The sequence below is a fragment of the Labrus bergylta genome, chromosome 9, assembly GCF_963930695.1.
Source record: "Labrus bergylta chromosome 9, fLabBer1.1, whole genome shotgun sequence".
NCBI classification, from domain to species: domain Eukaryota; kingdom Metazoa; phylum Chordata; class Actinopteri; order Labriformes; family Labridae; genus Labrus; species Labrus bergylta.
In genome coordinates this window covers 22,498,681-22,505,915 of record NC_089203.1, presented here as the reverse complement: position 1 = coordinate 22,505,915, position 7,235 = coordinate 22,498,681, and positions in this window count along the sequence as shown.

Sequence of the window (7,235 nt, the reverse complement as noted above, 5' to 3'; positions counted from 1 at the left end):
TGGTCTCTGCATGAGGTAGAGCTTTACTGTCTGGCATCATGCAGCTTTTATGTTAAATAAACTAGCTGTGATCTTACAGGTAAGTCGTTCTCAGTGTGTGTTACTGTGTTACTGTCACACTGATGCTTTTTTTTGCTCTGCAGGGGTTACATCTGATCGGAGCGTCTACATTTAAGCTGCTGACAGTGAGGACCGCTGGAATGAAACTCTACAGAGCAGCTTCAAAGCTTTCAAGCCGAACTCTGACAGCCTGTGATATGAACAAAAAAGCATTGTTGCTCCAGAACAACAAATCCACCGAGGCACCAGATAGCAGAGCGTTCCACATTTCCCCTCATGATAAGAACTGAATAAAACAAAGTACATGTTTTCTTTTTTATCTTCTGCTCTCTGCTTTGGGTCTACTGTCACTGTGCAGAGTCGGAGCTGATAACATTAAACTCACAGTTTAAATAGTTCACACAGTGCTGTTATTCTTCCTTTGGTAACGCTTCTTATTCCCCATCGAATGTGCAGAGAAACAACAAATTCTGCTGCTGCATGTGTACACTCAAATCTGCAAGTTTCAGATTCTTTTAGAAACTTTAAACACATTGTGGTTTCTCAGGAACATTAACCTATTAATCTTTGCTTTGAAATGATAACAGACAAGTTGACTAAGTTTAAACCCTCAAACAATTATGACTGGTTATGTTGCTGCATCCACAAGTCAGGTCCAGAGAAAGAAAGTTGCACAAACTCAATAACTACCAGCCATATCTAATTAAATCTATTCACAAAATGGGGGAAAAGAGAAGTGTGGAATTGGAGAGGAGAAAGAGGGAGGTTGTGTCAGCCCTATTGGGCAAAAGGAAATCCACTCTCAGTATATAAAGTACGAATTTCATAAGCTACGTGTCAGAGTTAACTATCGCTCCTTTAACTTTTTCCAGCCAGATTGATTCAGCAGTCAGGGTGAGCCGATAATGTGAACACTGCAGGTAATATTCATGAAAATTACCCCGGGAGTATTTGGGTGAAGGTGGTGACGTTTATATCCTGTGACTGATGCATAACTGGTGCAATCGTGCAGATACAATTACACTTAAAATAATATGAATACAAAAACTGTCATCATAGTGTCGGACTCTGTTGATTCATTCATCATCTAGGATATGTTGTAAAATAACACTGACCTCCTTGGTATTTCATGTCCTACCTCCTGAGAACCCAGGAGGGAAAGTCTGAAATACTGAGTAAATATGTATTAAATGAACATTTAAATAAACCTTTGGCTGAATTGGGACTTCAAAAATGAAATAAACCATGTTTTAACCCTTATCAAAATATGTAAAATTAGTATTCAGTTTGATTTTTTCCAACACTTTTCACATTGAACTGTTTTTTTGTTTGTGTTTTAAATTTGCTGTATTTTCATCACGTCCATTTAAATTTTTTGAGGCTCTGTTGTGGGGGTTTCAGTGCTTCAGATGGTGAAATACAAATATATCTGACATTGAATACAAGGAAACACATTAAAACAATCAGGAGCAACAGAACAGACCGTAAACTAGAGACGCAGAGGAAAGAGGGACAGATGGACCGGCTGACAGAGACTGTGTGTTACGTATTAGTGGAGCATAACTGTGTCAGAAACAGCAGATCTGCTGGGAATATGCTCTTGTTTCCTGGGCCCTGCTGAGTACACACACACACACACACACACACACACACACACACACACACACACACACACACACACACACACACACACACACACACACACACACACACACACACACACACACACACACACACACACACAGAGTACAAACATAATGCATACACTCGCACGTGCACATGGACATACATTCAGGAGTTTTGGGCGTTCTTGTACCTCCTGCTTCAGCACCATCTGCCTCCCTGACATATGAGCCTACACCAACACCCCTCTTCCTCTTACGCACACACTTCTACTCGGGTTCCCGACCATGTTAATCCCCTTATTCTTCATTGAAGAGGACCCTATTTTTATTTGTAAACCTTAAATGTGGGTCATAAATCTTTCCTACACCACTGTTACCCTGTTATAAAAGTCTCTTACTGATCATTCTGATCCTGTATGCTTATTTGCAGCATCGCTGCTGCTCCACTTGATTCATGGACGAATACAAGATTTATTATTGTCCCCTCCACATTATTTCTTACATCTCCAGGGAAGCTCAATAACAAAACATTTTTTTTTAAATAATGTAGTTGTGGCCATACAGAAAAAGCAAATATAGGCATCCTCAAAGACTAACTAATAACATAACTAATACAATGGTAAACATTATATATATATATTATATATTATATTTAGCTTAGAAACAGCTGCAGAACGAGAACCAAAGGGATGTGGTGTGCTACTGAAACTTTATTTAGAGCCGCCGCGTAAACAAGGCAGGACCAGGAAGTCTGAGGCAGGTATTAGGGCAAGTACACAACCAAGGTAGGGTGGTCATGACACCATCATTTTAAACTCAGACATGATCCTAGTTGAGATCAAATGAGATCGATAACTTTTTGGATACCACAGGAACAAAAATGGAACCCCTAGGCTGAAATATTGGGTAATTTCTTTCTTTGATTTATCTTCTGCACAGTGAATAAAATGCACAAATGCATTGGCAAAGTTTTAAATTTGAGCAACTTGTGCAGGTGTTGGCTCGCAATTTTTGATGAATGAATTCTTCTCCTATACAATTACGGTTTGCAAAATAGATGAAGTTTCAGTTCTTTACAGTAGCGTACCACCAGCGCCATTACGCTCTGCTCCGTTTCAAATACACTGCAAGTCTCTTTTCGATAGAGTACGCTGCAGGCACGCGTCAAGCTGGACAGAATATGACAACCCGGACAGGAAGTCAGACAAGAAAACGCACAGAGCATCCGCTCAATTTCAAAATAAAACACAATATAACGTCTTGTGATCGTAATTTTCATCACTTCATCATCATTGCGTCCAAACAGGCTCAGAATGAACAACAAATCCTCCTCAGAAAGACAAAGCAGCATGTTGTCTGCAGTTTGTTCTCTTTGTTCCCGCATGATCCTGTAGTTCTCCTGTGAGGTAGAGCTGCTCATGTTCCAGAAACAGATCCAATGTGCAAGGAGCAAAACCGTGGCGCTGACGAGTATGTGGGGATTAGGAGTAAGAGATACAACATTCTAATACAGCACACTGGTTGTGAATGGCTATCTGACTTACCGGTGTAAACCGCAGAACATTAGGAACACTAACTGCCTGGGGCCATGAGAACATGTTATCTTCTGCATCAGTGTTTGCAGAAAGGTTTCAGTGATACGAGTTGTGGTCATATTCTTTAAGAATAAAACAATAAAAAATAAAGTCAAACCCTGACACCATTGGACTGCTACGCCAAACTCTGACACCGTATCTCTGAGGCCACCTTGTCTGATTGAAACAAAACCCTTACTGATGGGTTTACTTACTCGTTGGCTGAAGAGCCGCCCGCATCATTCATGGGAGACAACACGCTCTCTTGTTTTGTTTTTGGCATACCTTCAAATATTTCAGATTCGCTTTGCAGTCAAATGGGATTTTTTTCTTCTTCTCTACAATCCCTTTTTTTTATTATCATATCAAGTTTCAACCATTCCTTTCCCCTTTACCTGTTTCTCTTTTTTAATCTGTTGCTCTCTCACTCACTCTCACACACACACACACACACACACACAGCATGTCACTGAGCGCTGACCAGGCATCAGCTGGCCCAAGGATGATCAGGGGATTTAACAGTGACGCAAAGTTGGCAAAGCGTGACTGTCCCTCCTGACTTCACACATGTACCCAACGCACACACACTAACACACTAAACACACCTGCAGTGCAGTTTCAGCGACAGCTTCTGACAGGTTTATTTGGAACTCTGTCTTTCCAATGAGGATATTGGATCGTTTTTTTTTTCTCTGTTACGTCGAGGCTTAAATACATGCCAGAGCAGAAACTGGTTCCTCCATTCAAATGAGCCTTTTATGAGACTCTTGAACTGCTGAACTTTTTTTTTTTTTTAAACATTTATTTTTGGGCTTTTTGTGCATTTAATGGATAGACAGGACAGTGGATAGAGTCGGAAATCAGGGAGAGAGAGTGGGGAATGACATGCGGGAAAGAAGCCACAGGTGGGAAGTGAACTCGGGCCGTCCGCCTGAGACGACAGCCTCCATATATGGGGCACGCGCACTAACCACTGCGCCACCAGCGCCCCATGTGTGTTTTGTCAATTTATTGACAGAACTGATTGATCATGAGTCTGAATAATTGATCGAGAAAGGGTTATATTCTGGTTACAGCTTCTTAAATGAGAAGATTACAAGGCTGCATCTCTCTTTCATTAACACTGACTACATTTACATATTGAACTTTTTAAATATTTTACACTAGTTTGAAGACATAAGCCCATTTTTCCTGCATTATATGATAAACCCAGAGATTTACTGTATGTTTTTGTGCAAACTTATATGTTTCTCTCTTTGCTAATTCATCTGGAACTCCATCTGCTACCTTTTTACAGTGCAGTATTGCTGGAGGCCATAAACAGACTACTTACTCTTTTGAAAATATTACAATAACACTCGTGTGATTGACATGTGATAATAAGAGAGAGACTCAAACAGGATATCTGGAATAACCACATCAGAGTCTAACTCGTCTGATGTGTCTATAAAGTACATTTACGGCTTTAATTAGATTTAAAACTGTCGGTTTGTATACATTTAATTTCCCTTTGAGCTACTTTTTTGGTCTAATCATTTCATAATGAAGTTGTCAAAATGAGAAATACTTCTACACTTTTTCGATACCACACGTTTTCAAACGATATGACCGCCATTATTTTAATAGCCGATAGTATGAAAGAAACAAAGCTCATAAGACAGGTGTGTAGTAGAAGAATGAGTCCATAGGAAAATGCAAAAACTAAACATTTGCAATGTTTTTGTACTCACATTGCCTATGTTTTTGTGCAATTTTGACAGTGTGAAGGAGTGCCCTTGCCACCTTTGTTTATTAAAACCAAGAAGTTACTCAATATTGGATGCCTCTGACTTCCGTTTATGTTACCATGGTATTGAAAAGGCATCAATACCTTTTGATTATTACAAGAATTATATCAAAGTTTAAATTCTGGTATCATGACAACCCCACAACACACTTCAGGGATTTGCATTAAGTTAAAATAACCACTGGCCCTTGGGGGCTCCACCATTTTAACCACTGACCAGGGAACATTACATTATCTTTGGAAAATGACAGTAAAAGAATTTACCCTCTAAATTAAGCAAAGGAACGGATGTGATGATAAAGTGTTTTTTTTTCCAACTCCATGAGTTCATCCTCCATCTCCTCCTCGGTTTGCTGGTTTCAAAGTCCCCATGATGCCCTGGCTCTAAATTCTGGGTGACTGGCTCTTAACCCAGGTTGCCACCACCTCAATGCAGCTCTCTTGGCATCAAAGGCTCGGCCCCCTCAATGGTCAGGAGCATGAGACCGATAAGAGTTTGGGTAGTCGGTGAGGAGCTCCTGTCGCTCACTACTCTCTTCATGCAGGAGAATCCTCTCTCACATACTGCTGTTCTGATGGCCATTGTGAGGTAGATTTCAGCATGAATGCCTCGTTTTTTAAAAAACTTTCGATCACCTGTAAAATAGAATTGTATAGTTATTGCACGGGAGTGATCCAAAGTCGATAGAAAATGAAAAACGATTTTGCTCTCCTTACCTTCTCTGGAGTTTTTCAAAGACAGTGTTTCTTAGGGGGAATTGTGATTTTCTTTTTTGTCCAGGTTTTGTAGAGCCTGTACTCTCCCATCACTTCAGTGACTGTGCTCCCCTCACCCTCCAGGACGCTCTGGTAATGGCAGCACAGGGACTCAGCATTTGCTCGTCCATGGATGACGAAGGCTTCGATGGCGCCCTGTGAATGATCCATCTTCGGCCACACATTGTGATCAAGAGGTGGCTTCAATGTATTGCACTGCGTCCCTTGACGGATAACAGATGTTAGTGAGATCTGTTTTTAGAAGATGGCACCTTCCTTTACATTAAAGACATTAAAGACGGACAAATATTTTTACCTAGTGTCAGTTTAACCTGCTGAAGACTCAATGTCTTGAGCAGGTCAAGTGTATCAAGCTGGAAATGCATAAACTGGACATTGGACGTGGCTCATGGGTAGCGGAGGATGTCATTTGCCCTTCCCATCACCGCAGCTGACGGCTCGGGTGTTCGCCCCGGTCTGACCTAGTCCTCAAAGTGGGCCATGAAGACTGCATAACCATTACACAGAATCTGGAGGAATAAGTCAACATGAAATGTTTTTCATTCAGATATTTTGAGGTCATTGAAAGTAAATCTTGAAAAACTGTGGGTTTATGTTAACCATCTGGCTCCCTTCAGGTTTGTGAACCATCTCTTCAAGTGCCTCTTCCAGCATCCTGAGCTCCCTTAGTGACTTTGGGTAGTAGCTGGTGCAGAAACTGCAGCACCTCCTGCAGCTTCTTCAGCCTGAAATGTTGTTTTATGGAGTTTATCAGTCCTAACTCAAGCCTGTGTGCCACACAGTGTATTAAAAACAGGTGTGTTGTGTCCTCATGTCGCTTTGCAGCCACACCATTCCTCTTTCCCATTTGAACACCTGCACCATCTGTGCACAAGAAAACCATCTTCTCTTTCGAGTTGTCTGGACCTGCTTGTTCAAACTCTTTTAAAATATAAAAAGCAATTATTGATTGGCCAGGAAGAGCATAACTTTAATACACTTTACTAAATCACTTTTCTGACTGGCTTACCTGACTGTACTGCAGAAAGCACTAATCTGCATGTGCCTGTTTGACATCCTCAGTGCTCTAGGGAATCAAATAGTCTTGTAAAGAAGAGATACACAACCCTACAAGAGATGAATAAATGGATGGAAGCAGAGACAGCTCTTGCATGACTTCAGAGTTAGGATTGAAGCTGATGTTACATTTGAAATCAACAAACAGAAGCACAAAGTAAGCAGGAGAAGAGATTAGATAAGGGTGAGCTGCTTATTTCCACATCCTGACGAGACGCTTTTGTCATGTTTTGGAATTGTCCGATTCTTCTCACTAAAGAGGAACAAGAATTTTCAAACAATAAACTTTTAAGAGCACAAATTAGTAGCTAACATAGAGTTGAATGGAGAGGTCCTTTCCCTTCCATTCACTTTTTC